Genomic DNA, 19,408 nt, shown 5'->3' on the forward strand with positions numbered 1-19,408 from the left:
GCACAAACGAATGAGACCAGTTTGGTGTGATTTAGACAACATGGGGTGGAGAGAATGACGTCACGGCTCCCGAAATATTTTGATTATATCTAAACAACGAAAATAGATAAAGTGTTTATTTTAACGGCACAAACCCAGCACAAACGAATGATACCAGTTTTGTGCGATTTGGAGGAAATGGGGTGGAGAGTGACGTCACGGCTCCCGAAATATTTTGCTTTTATCTAAAAGAGGAAAACAGATACCGTGTTCGTTTTAACGGCACAAACCAGCACAAACCGAGCACAAACGACCTGTGCTGTTTTGAAGTCAATTGCGCAACATGGGGTGGAGAGTGACGTCACACGGTTAAAAAAATAATGCTTAATATCTCAGACCCCAAACCAGCACAAACGTTCGTTTTTGCGGCACAAATCAGCACAAACGTAGCACAAACGAATGGCATAGTTTTGGGGATTATTTGTTTTTATGGGGTGCCAACTTCACGGAGGTGATTGACGTGTTGATCCTCAGGATGGATAAAGAGCTGATCGATACTGAAAGGAGACCAGCTGATGCTGAAGCCTTCAAGATGGAGCAGCTCTCAGAGGCAAAAAAAAGTGAGTAACACACTCGAGACCTTGTTTCAACCTGCCATTGTCAAGAATGGTCAGCTGAGATGCAGTATTGCTTATTACTTGAATTTCATTGAAATTATTTTCTATGTGTGTATCTCTACTTTTACTTTCATTGAAGCACTCAACACAATCCAGAGGCATTACTAAATTAATGAATTTCCAGCAAGAGGGAAAGTAATTCATGTGTTTGTTAAAATACAGTAAAGAATGAAGTGCTTGTGTTTTGATGCTTTTTTTGACAACACAACTAACAGATGTGGAGGAGTTTGTGATTTTTTTTTTGTGGTCATTCAAACATAATAAGTTGAAAAAAGCTTTCTTACAAACTTTAGTCCTTTTCTAAACACAAACAAAACTGTCCACTCAGATCAGATCATCAGTTTTTGACTTCCTCTGGATTTGGTTGAAAGCAGAACATTACAAATGTTTAAACCCTTTAATAAAATGAAGGGCAGCACAGTAGTGCTGTTGGTAGCTCAATCACCTCACAACAAGAAGCTGGGTCAAGTGGCATTTCTGTGTGGAGTTTGCATGTTCTCCCTGTGTTCGCGTGTTAAACCGTGTTGCTCTTGTTTCCCCCACAAGTCTAAAGACATGTGTAATAGGTGAACTGGGTAAGATAAATTGTCTGTTGTGTATGTGTGTGAATAAGTATGTATGGATGTACGCGGCTGGAAGGGCATCTGCTGAAAATATGCTGGATGAATTGGTGGTTCATTCTGCTGTGGCAACCCCTGTTTATTAAAGGGACTAAGCCGAAAAGAAAAAGAATGAATGAATAAATAAAATGGGGTATGATAAGGATTTAGTTGTAAAATACGTGGCTGTCATAATTTAGGCCCTGTGTATTCCTGGAATTAAGATGACATTTTAATTAAGATCATCATCAAGATATTTGGACAATCACAAGTGGACAACGCTAAAGACTGCTGTAAACAGGGTGAAAGATTCTGAACTTGTCCTTGCTTCCCCCTTTCAGGCGTAGATCTCATTCTGTCAGATTGCTTTCAGTGTTAAAATGTCTATGTGGTTCAGCACATTCAAACAGCCATGAAAGACCACCTTCTTTTTACCTTCTGTTTGAACTGTGCTACCCAGAAAGGGTTTAGAAAAATTAGAAAAGCACAACTACCATGCATAATGTTGTGGAAAAAAATCAGGGGATTCAGAAAAATCTCTGCATAAGTAAAGCAGGAAAGCTCAGCTGAATGTGCTCCACCTTTGGATTTAGAGGGAGGTGATACTACAACACCATTGGATTAGAATCCTGTAAATTTCACCGCTCAAATGCAGCGATTTGCTGGCTGCAGACCACTTCTCTGTTCATTGGAAGTAATGAATTATAATTATAAGCCTATAAATGTTAAAATATCTTAATATTTGTTGAAGGTTCCTGTAGTTGTTTAGTTGTGATGCACCATGACCTCTTTAAGTAGAAACGATTACTTTTCCCCCTGTTGTTTAAAAGATTAAAGACAACTGACTTTCCCAAATTGTCTGCAGTAATGTGACAAATATCAACAACCGTCTCTAGGGTTTACAGAGAATGGTCTGAAAAAGAGAAAATATCCAGTGAGCGGCAGTTTTGTGGGGGCAAATGCCTTGTTGATGCCAGAGGTCAGAGGAGAATGGCCAGACTGGTTTGAGCTGATAGAAAGTCAACAGTTACTCAATTAACCACTCGTTACAACCGAGGTATACAGAAGAGCATCTCTGAATGCACAACACATGGAACCTTGAGGTGGATGGGCTACAGCAGCAGAAGACCACAACTCCTGTCAGCTAAGAACAGGAAACTGAGGCTACAATTTACACAGAGTCACCAAAATTGGACAATAAAAGAGATTGGAGAAAGGTTGCTGGGTCTGATGAGTCTTGATTTCTGCTGCGGCATTCAGATGGTAGGGTCAGAATTTGGCATCAAAAACATGAAAGCATGGATCCATCCTGCCTTGTATCAATGGTTCAGGCTGGTGGTCGTGGTGTAATAGTGTGGGGGATATCTTCTTGGCACACTTTGGGCCCATTAACACCAACTGAGCATCATGGCAATGCCACAGCCTACCTGAGTATTGTTGCTGACCATGTTCATTCTTTATGACCACAGTGTACCCATCCTCTGATGGCTACTTTCTGCAGGAAAACACCATGTCATAAAGCACGAATCATCTTAGACTGGTTTCTTGAACATGACAATGAGTTCACTGTATTCAAATGGCCTCCACAGTTACCAGATCCCTATCCAATAGAGTGCCCTTGTGATGTGGTGAAACAAGAGATTCTCATCATAGATGTGCAGCTGAAAAATCTGCAGCAACTGCGTGATGCTATCATGTCAATATAGACCAAAATCTCTGAGGAATATTTCCAGTATCTTGTTGAAACTATGCCAAGAAGGATTAAGGCAGTTCTGAAGGCAAAAGGGGGTCCAACCCAATACTAGTAAGGTGTACCTAATAATGTGGCCGGTGAGTGTATGTACGTGTGTTAAATTTATTAGCTGTAATTTATTTTATGTTATAATATACGGGCATATTAAATATTTATATGGATGTCCGAGAACAACTTCAAATAATTTAAATGATTTTGTCTTGAAAAATATTCCTATTAGATATTCAGGTAAAGTCTAAATTATTAATCCTCCTGTAAATGATTTTTTATTTTTCAAATATTTCCCAAATATTGTTTAACAGAGCAAGGAATATTTCACAGTATTATTTCACAGTCTTATTTGTTTTATTTTGGCTAGAATAGGAACCGTTTTTATTTTTATTTTTTCAACATTTCAATATTATTAGCCCCCTTAAGCAATATGTTTTTTGTCAATTGGCTACAGAACAAATCTTTTTTATACAATGACTTGCCTAGTTGCACTAAATTGCCTATTTAACCTAATGAACCTAAAAAAGTCTTTAAATTGACCTTTAAGCTGAATACTAGTATCTTGAAAAATATAATATTCTTTAAAGAGTAAGAAGTAAGAAATTTGACTAAGAAATTCATTCATTTTGCTTCGACTTAGTCTCTTATTTAACTGGGGTCACCACAGCAGAATGAACCCCTGTCTAAGAAATGATAATTAATATTTTCATAACTGTGCGAATAATACATTATAATGTTCAGACCATATTTTATGAATAAGTGTATTATAAGCTGACAAAATGCAGAATATATTAATCCCAAATAGGTGTTTATTGTCAGGCTTGTGATAACAGAAGTGACAGGTGAGTACAGCAATTATAACAACCTTTGAGGGAAAGCCTGATCAACTGATTGTTTTTTTTTTTTTTTTTTAATAGATCAATTAGTCTGGGAAGCAAACTCTGAGCACAGATGAGGACGGTGGTGGTGTTAGCCAGGAGCTGGTGAAACCTAGAGAAGGAAGACAAAGACCAGTAAGGAAATGTAGGAGACCTAGAGGGAATCGTGAAATCGGGATGTATTCCAGCAAGGCAAGGAAAGCATAGGTTTGAGTAATGCACACTGAAGGCTATACTGACTGACGAGAGTGCTAGATTGATTAGTGATGAAGAATTCTGGTGATTGGGTTACTTTTGCTAAATGCAACATTTCGACATTTCACTGAGGTGTTGTATGTAGTTCACCCAAAATATCGCTATCAAAATAATAAATATTAAAAATAAAACTCAAATGTGAATAAATGATGACAGACCTTTCATTTTTGGGTGAATATCCTTTTAGCAAATGGATCAGGCTATGAAGAGACTTTCAATAAGAATCTGCTCCTGATAATGGAAACAGTCTTTCATTGTGTTGAATTCAAGTCTTAGAATGTTTAAGCTAGCTGTGTAGTCTGTACCCATGTTAAGATGGGCATTTTGACACTGAATTCCCTCTATCTTTCTATGGAAAAAGATGAATTCACAATATTTAAAAACATTAAATGAGCCACTTTAAAAAACACAATTGACTGAAAAACCTGAAATTTCACTCAGCCATAATACATAAGCTCATTCATAGACCCTCCTGTCAATAAGATTAGAAAAGTGGTGGAGAAAATGGACAGGTGTAAACAACACATGGTGTTAACAAGAGTGTGTGTCTTTCGTCAGAGAGTTCACATTTATATAAATGTATGACGCCAGAGAGTAAAGAAGAACTGATGCCTGGGGAATTGATTCTGTCCTCTGCTCTTTTCTATCAGGATAAAGAAAGTGTTGACGGCGCTGGCTGAAGCAGAGAAAAGGAAATGCATTGGAGAAGCAGAGGCCGGTTCCATTGAGGCTGTGGGTAAAGCTAAAGCAGAGAAGATGAGGCTCAAACCTGAGGACTATCAGCAGTACGGGGAGGCAGCAAAAACCACAAATGCCCTGGAGGCTCTGCCAAAGGTCTGTGGAACTCTTCAAATCTACAAATCAGACTGACATTACACATGCACCCTTTTTCCTACTTTGTTTAAGGAGATAGAACGGGGAATTAGACAGATAAATGGTACAAGAAAGTAAGGCAGTCGTTGTTTATAAGTTATTTGCCAGATTTAAAATCAAATCAGTTCTGTTGAAGTCAGTTTCAAACACTTTTCCAATAAGATGCCAACGAGAGTGTTTGTTTGTTTGTTTGCTGTCCCAAAAGTCATTTTAAGAAAACATTAAGGCCCAATTCTATTTCTACTTCTTAGCTCTTCCCCTTACTCCTCATTTTGCGTGTTCACATGAAGGGGAAAGGTTGTCCCAATTCTCTTTAGCTTGAAGGCGTTGGGCTAGCAGGAAGGGCTAGATACCCCTTGAGATTTTTCAGGGCCACTCTTGAAATCAATGGGGCAGGGGCGTAGATTTAGGGTGGACGGTGGGGACGTGTCCCCACCAATATCCACAAACTACCGAAATGTCCCCACCAATAATTTAATTATTACTTAAAAACATCGCGCTGTCAGTATAAACCTAGACATGCCGAAAGGGTTAAATCAAGTTCTCTCCTCGAGTCGCACCGCCCCCAAACACATATGAACATTGTGATTGGCTGTGCCTTTCCCTGCTGTCATGTGAGTGGCTGCTTTCAGATCATAGTTTCAGATACAAACAGCGCCAAAACAACTGCGCGGGGGGAATTTCCCGATGTGTGAGATGTGTGACACGCACAAGGGAGGATGGAGGTAGCAAGAAGAGCTGGATATAAAGAGCTTTTTCCAACGAAAAGTGTAAGTCACATAAACTCAAGTTCGCTACTGAATGAGTCCATCATGATAATGCCGTTATGCTAGTGTTTTCACCGCTTTTACGTTCAGTCTAACGTTAAAACAGACTAACGTTAGTCTGTAAACAATATTCCCTGAACACTAACTGCAGAATAAACACCTACATGTAAACATATATGACCCTGCCAGTTCTCCTAATCTCTTAGAGACTCCAATTTTGGTTGAAACAATTTGTCAGAAAAACTACAGCCTGTGCTCCATCTTTTAATAATACTATGAGACATGTTTAATTTGTACGAAAAATGAACGAAAGTCTTTATTAAACTCTCTCTTTATCCGTTAATAAACATTATTTTAACATGACACTTTCAGGCCTGTAGCTAGCTTATTAAAAGGGGTTATTTGTTTTCTGAAAAACTGAACCTTTTTGCAGTTATTTACCTGATTTTCTGTTTAATTGAGGTATAAATATGACATTTTATTGACATATTAAGAACTAATTTTTGCTGGGTAATCTTGTTGGATAGTTATTATAACTACACTTTTTGATGTACCAAAACTATTTCCTACCATTTTGTCCAATTGCTTTATTTACACATTTAAACTAAATTTTATTACAGTTTTATAAATAATAAAAATACTTTGAACTAGAAATTAGGACTTTAAATTCTTAGAATAAAGTAATGAAGTACAGTACAGATGCCAAAACCTCTAAATGCCATGTAAAATGAGCATTTTTCTCAGCCTTGTATATTTATGTTCAGTTATTTCACTTTAAAGGCAATGAAAAGAACGTATTTGTCACTATAAAAGTAAAAGTCCACACACAGGAGTTGGAGAAAAAAATGCTAATTTTAGAAGAAAATATGAAATGGCATTTAGAGGTTTTTGCATCTAAACTCTTCAAATATGTAAATATACTTATTTTTAAAATACAATTTTTTATCATAATTTTCATTGGGAAATCTGTTAAAACTTGATTTAAATTAAACTGAAGCCTATAGGCAAATAACAAAGTGGCCGGCGCATTCAACCTTCCTCAGTGAAAATTTGTCCATTCGATTAATAAGATAAATTTAAACATAATAATAATAACCCAACTTTTGGTCTTTCAAACCACCTGAACCCCCTTGGCTACACGCATGACTATTTAATTTAACTTAATAAATTGTAAAAAGAGAGGATTACTTGATAATAAATTTTAATAGCAGTTCGTCCCCAGTCCCCACCAATGTCACAACGGCAGCTTAAAGTCATCGGAAGTCAGGAGATCCACAAATTAGTGTGTTTTGTCATTCTTACGAATTTTTGAGACAAGCAAGCACATGTTTAATTACATTCATAAAGGCGCTCGCGTTTTACCATCAAGCTTTTAAAAAACAAGCAAAAATAAAAAACACGTAATTTTGCTATCTATAATCCCTAATAATAACTCCTGCATAGCAGTCCCACAACATTCTCACACTCAATGATGAAACTCTAAGTAGAGGTAGAGGTAAAAAATAGTATCGGGATTGGGCCTAACAGTTTGTAATATCAAATCAGGATGTAAAACTGCATCTATAAATTGTTAACAGGCATATCAGGTTTAATCATTACCTCTAATATCTCATTTATATATATATATATATATATATATATATATATATATATATATATATATATATATGCTGTCAATCGAATAAAAAAAATTAACTAATTATTTGCACTTTTAAAAAAAATTTTATTGCAAATTAATTTAATGTAAAATTAATGTAAACGCAAGACAAATACTATTTAAATTCAAAATATAATTCATTATTAGAATTTTTGTTTTACATGTAACACAGATTTCTTAATGTAAACAACATACCCACAATAAACCATCAAGAACCTGGCTTGGCAGCCATATTTATTGGAGAAATTAAAACACAGGCATGTTAATGCCATTTGAAGTTCAAAACAGTCAATGCCAATAAAGAAAACATTGATTTCCAAGTTGGATTCTAAGTGGACTGCAAAAAAATGCCAAAATACAGGCATTACAGATATGGAAAATGAAAAATTATAATAATAATAATAAAGTATTGAATACAAACAATTGAACTAATTGCAGGGCTGGACTGGAACAAAATAATCAGCCCTGGCATTTTGTGCCAGAGCAACGCACTACATCAATCAAAATGCTCCCCATCTGTGCATGCCCTTAAATATGTTTACCAACTCCCACTCTATAAAAGCACAAACGCCATATATAGAAAATAATGAGAGTAGACAAATTAAAAACCTATTTTTTTTATTATTATAATAAAATTATAATCCACACTGGAAATGTGGGTGCCTGTGTGTTTTGAGGGAGCCTAATAAATAATGAACATAACAAAAACTGCCTGCTGATGCACACAGTTAATGTTGATTAATAAAATAAAGATAAATAATAAAAGCAATGTATCAGAGACTTATAAATAAATTTTTAACTCAACAATAAAACATCAAACGTAGCTAACAGCTTTTACATTGTCAATCAAATGAACTTAAACAATTGAAAAATGCAATAAATATTTTTTCTGGGCAGAACTACAAAACTAAATGTTAAAATAAGCTGCTTAAGTTGCACACTAGTTTGGTCATGTATAAATATCATTATAATATCCATATTGTATAAATATTATTGTCACTATAAGCCTACATCATGCTGACGATCAAAAACACAATGTCATGATATCTCATGCGATTGTCTTCTGACCGAGTGCATCTTAAAATACATGACTGACACCCCTCATAGTGCTTGAGAAGCAGACATTCTTAATCATTTGTGAAATAGGAGCATAACAGCATAGGAGGAAGTTGCCGCGGGCCTTGGTGCCGATTAAAAATAAAGAATAAAAGTATATTTATATGGACAAATAGGTAACTAGATAGAACAGACAGGAATATATTGATATGTGCCCCGCTGCACACTGCAGAGTGCAGACGCGAAAGGCAAATGCCTGCTTTCCGCTTCTGCTCTCTCGCGCCTGACAAATAAACACCTACGTTACACAGAGCCCAACATTGAAGTTTGTGATTGGGTCAGCCCAATGTCAATCAAGAAAAGAACCAATGGGCTGCAGATTATGTCACATGGGCCGCTCTGTCCGGAAAAGAAACATTTCACTTTCAGAGCGTGACAGCTCACAGGAGCGTGACAGCTCGTCAATCACTTAGGGAGAAAAACATGACAGTCTGCTGTGTTTTATAAGAAGAATGAAGAAGATGATCAGCCCGGCCCAAAAAGTATGTCGACCCAACAGGAAACTGCCCGGTCTGCCCCTGGCCACAACAGGGAAAAAAAAAATGGCAACTGCGTTAATTGCGTTAATTTTTTTTAATGCGTTAATGCATGCGATTAATTTGAAATAATTAACACGTTAAAAAAAATAAATTTTGACACCACTCATATAATATATATATATATATATAAATATATATATATATATATATATATATATATATATATATATATATATATATATATAAATAGCAACATAAAGCATCAGAGTAGATGGGGCAGTACTGGTTGAGCAGTAATTTACCATTTATTATCACAGTAACTATCTATAATGGGTACATAAAGTAAATTACTGTAATTTATTCTTTGCACTATAAAATTTCATACAAATCCTGCTCCTTTTACAGTAAAATACTGTTTCCTTTTATTACAGCAAAACACTGGCTATTTTACAGTTATTTAATGCATAATCTACAGTAAGGGTTAACAGTGTATATATATATAGTGTATATATTATTGTAAATGTTACAAACCCCTGATGTTTGTCTAGGGGAAAGTGGGGTTTGACATTTATGTGCATTTAAAATGAATTTATACAAACAGTGAATGAAGTGGAAGAGACAACCAAAGTAGATACCAAAGATTTTGACTTTATTTACAATACCCAAAGTGAACAAAAACAATGAATTAATAATAAAGAAAATAAAGGCAAAAAAGTACATACAGTTGAAGTCAGAATAATTAGCCCCCTTTTGATTTTTTTTTTTATATATATTTCCCAAATGATTTTTAACAGAGCAAGGAAATTTTCACAGTATGTCTGATAATATTTTTTCTTCTGGAGAAAGTCTTATTTGTTTTATTTCGTCTAGAATAAAAGCAGTTTTTAATTTTTTAAAAAACATTTTTGGGACAAAATTATTGATCCCTTTTTTTTCGATAGTCTACAGAACAAACCATTGTTATACAATAACTTGCCTAATTACCCTTACCTGCCTGGTTAGCCTAATTAACCTAGTTAAGCCTTTAAATGCCACTTTAAGCTATATAGAAGTGTCTTGAAAAATATCAAGTAAAATATTATTTACTGTCATCATAAATCCGTTATTAGAAATAAGTTTTTAAAACTATTATACTTAGAAATGTGCTGAAACAATCTTCCCTCCATTAAACAGAAATTGGGGAAAAAAATAAACAGGGGCGCTAAAAATTCAAAGGGGCTAATAATTCTGATTTCAACTGTATATATTAAAGAGGTGGTCCACTACGATATCATATTTTAAACTTTAGTTGATGTGTAATGTAGCTGAGTGAACATAAACAGCGTCTCTGAATGTAAGGCGCTTAAAGTTCAATGCAAAGGGAGACCTTGACTTTTACAGAGTTAGGTTAGCAAAGCCTACAATGATTGAATTTTGGGAACTACAAAAAATACTTCCGGCCCATGTGAGATCACAAACGTACTTTTACCGCACACACACACTGCGCAGCTAAAGGCTGTGGTCAGAGGCACAGTAATGTTACAGCAGAGAGAGCTAAAATTCTGTTCAAATGCTGCTATTTCCACAGAGCTTTTTCTGTTTCGGCACTTTGGCTTCCAAAGGACACGACACAAAGACAGTAGTGCTTACAGTTCAATAATAATTATGTTTCAGAGAATTATAATATACATAGCAAGCATGATTTGACAAAATAGCTCCAGAATCTCTTCCAGTTCAGGATTTGGTAAAAATCTCCACAAAGAATGAGCAACTCAAACAAGCAGAAGCTGTGGACTCACAACGTGTAAGTGTTTTTATTTGTTAAATTGATCATGACATGTACAGTGTCTAGCATTAATGGTATGTTGTAGCAAAGACGTAAACAACGGGAAATGCTGTTTGGCACCACAAACGAATAAGCTACAAATTCATATTTATCAGTCAAACTGCTGTAAACACACACACACACACACACACTCTCTTCAGTAGCGCGTGCAGCGTCTCTCTGTGCGTGTGCGACTGTGCAGTATTTCTCGCAGCTTTTCCATGCATTTTACATTTTACTTAGATAATGAACTTGCAATAGATATGTGAACGATTTATGATATTCCGAATATATGTTTAAGACGTTGTGTAACGCAGGTTAAAAAAATACAGGAGAGCTGGCCTAACTCGTGTAGCAGCAGAAAAATAAATGAAGGCTCACACAGGTGGCGTCCTACATCTTGTGCTTTATTCTTCTGTCAACAGTGTCACTGTATATTACAGAAAAGAACTTAATCTGAGCATCAGAGTAAAATAAAAATAAACATCGGTCACATGCGCACATGCGCTTCTCGTGTTACACGCGTCTACAGACTGTTGACACACACACAAACACACACAAGGGCAATCTCTCTTAAAGGAGCCTCACCCCATTTTCACTTGTTACAGACACTTGTCAGATTTTATTTTAGATAAAGGGCAGGAAGTTGACTGAATGTTTACACAGCACAAAATGCGCGTGCTTGTATGGGCGTGACGTGGAGCTGATCCACGAATCACAGCACATTATGACAGATGACCAATCAGAGTCACTTGAGGCCGGGTCTTTCCGAGGAACTAGGAAATATATTAGTCGTTTTCATGTTAGCAGAGAAGCTGTTTATAATCAAAGTGAGATTTATGAAAAAAAAATAACGAATATGAAAGAATATAAAGAATATGATTTCCTTCAAGTAAAACATGAGCACACATTGCTTTGCATCTTATAAACACAACCAAGCCTTAAAATTACATTATGGACCACCCCTTTAACAATATTTACAACACTGGGACAAATACAAAGATGGGGAAAAACAAGAGAGCTGACAGAAGAGATGTGGGCAGCGCAAAAGAAATTAAAAGAACAAAACCCAAACTATATCTAACTGCCTAACACTAACTAACTAAAAATAACAAACACACAAAGAGTCTTCCGAGTCCTAACTATCTATCCAAAAAGTACAAGGGGTGGCGGTCGCCTCTACAGAACTATACAGAAGAGTAGTCCTACTGTAAGTGATGCAATTAGGGATGCACAATATATCGGCAGCCATATCGTTATCGGCCGATAAATGCTATTTTTAAGATTATCGTTATCGATCCCATGTCTAAATTAGGCCGATATCTTTAAGTGCTGCGCACGCGTGGGCGGAACTTGTTCAGACTTGCCCAGTGCACTATAATGGATCTCTCCCACACTGTTTGTTCCTTCAAAGTCTTTCATTTATTCATGTGGTATTGCTGTACGTTAATAAGTCAGTAAGTAACCGTGTTCCTTATCATTGTAGATGTGTTTGATTGAGTGTCATTGTGTATTTTGCTTTAAATCGCCTCAGGAAAAATATTACATCTGTAAACCTTTCCTGCTCTGTCTCAAAGATGGCGGCGCGTGCACAACGCGAGGCTCAGGGTCTCTCCAGTTTCTGCATTTTTGCAGTATTATTGCTGCTCATTTCGGGTCTGTTCGTGCAGAACAGTGGTGCCTTTACATCGTACACCCGACAGGAGCTTTTGGATATTGGTTTGTGCATTCCGGACAGTTTTACTAGCAATCTTCGACTCATCCATGAGATCGCCAGAACACACCGGGCTGGGCGCCCTGCCCAGCCGGGCGGAAGTGCTCGCAGACCGCGCAGAGAACGTAAACAAAGACGGGGGAAGCGCGGCGGGCTAAGAGCTAAGCTAAAGCTAACACCACACCGGCTCTCTTTACCCAGCATCTTTCTCGCCAATGTACGGTCACTGGTGAACAAAATGGATGAGATTTGACTGCGCATCAACCACAGCAAAAGATTATGGAACTGTAACGTCATGATTTTCACAGAAACATGGCTAAACAGCGGGATACCAGACAACGCTGTATTGCTAACGAAGCACCACACATTCCGAGCGGACAGAACGGCGGATGACTCCGGTAAGACCAGAGGCGGAGGATTATGCATTTATATTAACAAAGCTTAGTGCACAGACTCTGTCGTCGTTGGGAGACATTGCCGAATCAGAGGCCATGGATGAACAAGGAGGTGCGCCTCCTGCTGAAGGCACGCAACACTGCCTTCAGATCAGGGGATGCACAGGCCTACAGCACTTCCAGGGCTAATCTGAAGAGGGGCATCAAAAAGGCCAAGCACTGCTACAAGCTTAAGCTAGAGGAACACTTTTCCAACTCTGATCCTCGGCGCATGTGGCAGGGCATCCAGGCCATCACCAACTACAAACCCAGCCAGTCCACACCCACAGTCACTGACGTCTCCTTCCTGAACGAGCTAAATGACTTTTATGCCCGCTTTGATAGAGACAATAAAGAACCCTAAACCAGGATCACTTCCTCCACCGACCACTCACCTATCACACTCACCTCCTCAGAAGTACACACTGCACTGAGTCGTATCAATGGGCGTAAGGCTGCTGGACCAGACGCTATTCCTGGGCGTGTCCTCAAAGTATGTGCAGAACAGCTCGCTGGGGTATTCACAGACATTTTCAACCTGTCGCTCAACCTAGCAGCTGTGCCAACATGCTTTAAAACCACCTCTATTGTGCCAGTGCCCAAACACTCCAGCCCAACATGCCTGAATGACTACCGGCCTGTAGCACTCACACCCATCATCATGAAGTGTTTTGAGCGGTTGGTCCAGGCACATCTAAAAGACTCTTTGCCCTCCACACTGGACCCACATCAGTTTGCTTACCGTGGCAACAGGAGCACAGATGATGCAGTCTCTATAGCACTGCACTATGTACTCACACACCTGGACAATAAAAACACTTATGCGCGAATGCTGTTTGTGGACTTCAGCTCAGCATTCAACACTGTCATACCCTCCAAGTTACTGATCAAACTACGGAACCTGGATATCGACACATCACTCTGCAACTGGATTAAGGACTTTCTGACTAACAGACCTCAGAATGTTAGATCAGGCCACATCTGCTCCACCACCGTCACACTCAACACTGGTGTACCACAGGGCTGTGTGCTGAGCCCCTTCCTCTACTCCCTTTTTACCGTTGATTGTAGGCCTGTTAATAGATCCAACACCATCATCAAATTTGCAGATGACACCACAGTGATTGGTTTAATCAGCAACAATGATGAGACGGCCTACAGGGAGGAGATACAGCATCTGGCCACTTGGTGCACCGACAATAATCTGCTCCCTAACACCAACAAGACCAAGGAGCTCATTGTGGACTTCAGAAAGGGACGAACAGGCTCACATGATCCCATCCACATAAATGGGATGGCCGTTGAGCCTGTCTCAATCTTTAAGTTCCTGGGGACCCACATCTCAAAGGACCTTTCCTGGTCCACCAACACCTCCAGCCTGATCAAGAAGGCTCACCAGTGCCTATTCTTCTTAAGGCAACTGAAGAAGAACCAGCTTTCATCAGCCGTCTTGGTGAACTTCTACCGCTGCACAATAGAGAGCATTCTGACAAACTGTGTCACAGTCTGGTATGGAAGCTGCTCTGTTGCTGAGCGTAAGGCACTGCAGCGGGTGGTGAAACTGCCCAACGCATTACAGGGACCACACTGCCAGCCATAGAGGACATCCAGAAGAAACACTGTTTGCGCCGAGCACGCAGTATTCTGAAGGACACCTCTCACCCTGCTCACAGACTGTTTTCTCTCCTGCCCTCTGGCAGGCGCTTCAGGCTCCCCCGGACAAAAACCAGCAGACTGAAGAACAGCTTTTTCCCTAGAGCTGTCTCCCTCCTGAACTCTGCCCCACACTGACTCTTTTGCCCCCCTCCAATACACCCCCACTCTCCTCTAACTTAAACTCCTCGCAATAACTGCACTGTTTAGCATTTGCATGTTTAAAATGTGCACATTTACTGCACCACATTGAACTTTTTACTTATTAAACTGTACATACCTACTGCATATGGGCATTTGTAATTATGTACACACCCACTATACATATTAGGGGTGTAACGATACACAAAAGGCACGGTTCGGTTCGGTTCACGGTTTTGGAGCCACGGTTCGGTTCGGTACGGTTCGGTTTCTGTTTGCTGTGGGGTTAGGGTTGATGTCATGTTAACAGCAATGCTAAGGGACAATTCACTTAATAACAAGAACATCTTAACTTTTTCTTTATTAACTTTGTCATCGCATTTTTCGTACAGTCAGGATACCCGAGTAAACAACTAAAATTAAATAAATACCTCCAATATAGACTAGTCAGAAAAAAACTATTCTCTGTAGTGCAGCCATCTTAACTAAGTAAACTAAAATGAAATAAATAACTGCAGTGTAGACTAGTGAAAGATCTTCTTCAAAAACACCATAATATCCACATTCTCCGATGAGAGGCTTGATCTCTGTGCTGACACAGACGCTCATTTTTGATTATATGGTTTCATTTAGATAGGTTTCCGTTTAAATTAATGAAAAATATACATATACTGTGTTTGTAAAGTGTTTTTTCATGACATATTCACCAGTAAAATACATTGCGGTTGTGTCTGAAACTAATGTTAGGGTTGTTGCCGGCTGTATGTTTGCCTCCCGCTCTCTCACTCTCTCTCTCTCCCGCTCCCTTTATGCCGGTCATTTATGCACTGTAGGTCCGCCTTCACGACAGCTGCTGCCTGTCATTTCTGTAGGTCCGCCTTTTTGACAGCTGATTGGTCAGGAGACCGATCTATCATCATTTGGCGACGCAGCGCGGGAATGTGAAAAGCAATTCAGGAAGAGTGGGAGAGAGAGCGCTTTTTCCTTTGATCTCGTTTTTTGTGTATTTTTCTGACATGATTATGATTTTCGTTGTTTTTGCTTAACTTTCGTTTGGGTAAAATTATTTTGCATTACTTTTGCCCACTTTAAGAAATTTTGTGAGGTTTGTACATTTTTATTTCAATTGATTTGTATATTATCCGCTCCTTCCCGACAATATAGCTGTATCTCCTCAAGTTCACTCTTAGTGTAAGGTGGATAGGTAAAATGTAATACGATTTCCATTTTGCAAACACGTAGAAAATGTATTGTTAAAGACATCAGGTAAGAGTTGAAGGTCATCTTTGTTTATTTTATTCAGTATAGGGAAGAATGCGGTGCGCGGCGCTGAAGACCTTTTTTTTCTTTTCATCAGTTTTAGCGAGGTAAGAGGGGTTATTCATGAGTTAGAATTGTTTTATTATATTTATTTCTTTTGTTTGTCTTCACTATCACCCCCTTGCTCGAGATTAACTAATTTTTGTTTGATACTTTTGTTTGAATTTGTTACTTTATTATATTATTTTTATTAGTGTAAATATTTCAGTTTTTTTGTATATTTGGGCATTATTCTGGTTTTACTTTTGTACATTAAATCACTTTTGTTGGCAGTTCTGTTGCTTACACCCTCACTTTGTGAAATTACCACACTTTTTAAATGTTTTTCCTTACAAGTAAGTTTCGTGAAACAGTTGAGACAGACAGGCGTGCGCTTTGTCTACGACACGAATTCTATTCCTGTACTCCACTGGAAAACCAAAATGTTTCCACACAGATGACTTAAATGTGTCTGGGGGATCTGCGATCTCAGTACTATGTGAAGCAGCCGTCCTGCGTCCAGTAGTAACGAGTGTGATGCTTACTCAAGTCACATGACATAACATGCACTAAAATACTAACTTTAGAATATAATATTTAGAACAAATCCTCATCATTACTAAAACAATTTAATCAAATATGATATTAAAGATGTGTTTAAATTGGTTCAATTAGTTAGAGACAAGTGACGTCAACCTCAACAATGGGCAGCAGGGGGCGTGAGAGTACCGCGGTACGCCACGAGAGTTTCGCGATACGTATCGTGGTTGGTGTATCGCGATATTTCGGTTCGGTTTTAATATCGTTACACCCCTAATACATATACACTTGTAATCATGCTTATTTATCTGATACTACTGATTATTAATAGCAACCTGTACATATATTCATATATTGTAACATATACACTTGTAATCATGTTTATCTATCTGCACACTACTGATTATTAATAGCAACCCGCACATATATTCATATATTGTAAATCTGTTCATAGCTTATCCAACCTGTATATAATGTTCATAGTACATCCATCTGTAAATATCACCATAGTTTTCTATAACTGCACTTTATAACTTATTCCTGTATCCTGCACTCGCTGCTATTGCACTGCTGGTTAGACCTAAACTGCATTTCGTTGCATTGTACTTGTACATGTGTAATGACAATAAAGTTGAATCTAATCTAATCTTATTTAATCTCTTTGTTGTGTAGAGATAGCAGGGGATCTTAACTTATTACTCCAGGGCCGAATAATATTAGTCTCAATGCCCAAAAACTGCTCCTTCTTTCTCTCTCCCTCTCCCTCTCCACTTCACACACACACCCCAAACTGCAGCTCGACCCGCACATTTTACAACACATGTAAACATAACGGTTGTTTGTAATCTGATTATTTGTTATTATCAACGCGTTGCTTGTCATGTTGATGTAAGATGTGTTCAGTTTAATCGGAATATTCATATTGATTATTACGAGCGCGCGAGCTGTCACTGCGCGCACACACACACACACAGTAGCACGAGGGAGAGGTGAATCCAGTCATAGAGGCTCTCGACCAGCTGCTCATTCTGTCTTTATATTCAGCTCTGTGTTTGCCATAAAGTCAGCTCAATGCAGGTTTTGTATGAAAATCTGACTCTGATCTACAGTTAAGTGAAACTCACAGAGGTTTATCATAAACTTTTCATTGATCATTTTCCCCGCAATTGACAGCAAGAACAAGCGCAGAAGCGTTGTCTGATTGACAAGCAGCAGCTTCATGTTCAACAGAATCTAAAACGCCAAATAGGATGAATCTGTGCCGCATTTTCTAAACGTACTATATATATTTAGCTGTTTGCTTGTACGGTGGCTCTAAACTGTCAAAACACCTTTAAAATAGGCTTTTTCAAACATGACGTATTTGAACATGTGTACATCACTGTAAACCGTTTGCTTCAATACCATTTGAGCTGGTTTCAGTCCTTAGTGCTTTCATTTTCATCTTATTTAAATATATTTAACTTGCTTGTTGATTAAATCCCATTTTGTTATTTAACGTTATTAATTTTATGCAACAGTCAAGTTGCATGTTAATTTGCTATGAAGAAAAGGAAGTAATGTATTTTTTGCATGCGGATTTATGTGAAATCGTGAATATAGGTCTGGGAAGTACTGAAAGGCTAGCCACAGTGTGGGATGCCTCTAAAGCATACATAAAAGGGAAACTCATTGCACATGCTTCCAGAAAGATGAAAGAGAGAAGAACTTTAATAAAAAGCCAAATTGGAAAAAGAATTGGCGAGTCAATACTCTGATTATTTATATCAGGATATTTGTAAATATAAATTTCAATTACATGAGATATTTAACAAAAGGGCGGAATATGCACTATTTAGACTACGAACTAAGTTCTATGAGGGAGGTGAAAAAGCTGATAAGCTCTTGTCCAGAAAATTAAAACAACAAATTGTTGCAAATGTTATTCCAGCAATCAAGAGAGGAAATACAATGGTCTCTTTACTAAAGGACATAAATGAGGTGTTTCAGAACTTTTACGAACACCTATATACATCCTCATATAGTCTAGATGAAGTAAAATTGAGAAAAAAAATTTCAAATATAAATCTACCTAAATTAGATAGATTACAAGCAGAGTCATTAGATCTTCCCATCATACAGGAGGAGGTTAAGGCTGCAATAGCTTCAATGAAATCTGGAAAATCGCCAGGGGTGGATGGTTTTCCATTTAAGTATTATAAAAAATGTATCGATACACTGGCCCCAATTCTAACCCAAGTTTTCATAGAGGCACTGCATATTGGGAAATTAACAAATACTTTTATGGAAGCATTGATAACACTGATACCCAAAAAAGACAAAGACGTAACTGATCCTGCAAACTATAGGCCAATAAGCCTTATCAATGTTGACTGTAAGGTGTTGGCAAAAATACTGGCCTCTCGGCTGGAAAAGGTTTTACCCAGTATAATTCATAAAGACCAGGTGGGCTTTATTAAGGGGAGGTCCTCGGCAGATAATGTGAGAAAAATGGTGCATTTGATGTGGTTAAATTATTCAGACAATACTTCAATTGCAGCTATATCTCTGGATGCTGAAAAGGCCTTTGACAGGATTGAAAGGGACTTTTTGGCCTCAGCCCTGTCAAGGTTAGGATTTGGCAATACTTTTACATCCTGGATTAATTTATTATATAAAAACTCTAAAGCAGCAGTGATTACAAATGGCAGAGGTACTTGTCAAGGATGTCCATTGTCCCCAGTTTTGTTTACCATAGTATTAGAGCCTCTAGCCGTTATGATTCGGGCAGATACAAACATTAGAGGTGTTAGGGGGGGT

General features: G+C 38.0%; 1 protein-coding gene and 1 long non-coding RNA gene across 2 annotated transcripts in view; one reads left to right on the forward strand and one right to left on the reverse strand.

The window, feature by feature from the left end:
• rufy3 (RUN and FYVE domain containing 3) overlaps positions 1 to 19,408 on the forward strand; it is an 881,807-nt gene that overhangs the window by 390,483 nt on the left and 471,916 nt on the right. The window lies entirely within an intron of this gene.
• Positions 4,183 to 19,408, reverse strand: part of LOC148679708 (uncharacterized) — an 890,299-nt gene continuing 875,073 nt past the window's right edge. The window contains exon 3 of the long non-coding RNA XR_015944609.1: positions 4,183 to 6,419. This is a non-coding gene — a long non-coding RNA (uncharacterized LOC148679708). The remainder of the gene's footprint in view (positions 6,420 to 19,408) is intronic.

The sequence above is a fragment of the Danio rerio genome, chromosome 5 (assembly GCF_052040795.2).
Source record: "Danio rerio strain M-AB ecotype USA chromosome 5, GRCz13ab, whole genome shotgun sequence".
NCBI lineage: Eukaryota > Metazoa > Chordata > Actinopteri > Cypriniformes > Danionidae > Danio > Danio rerio.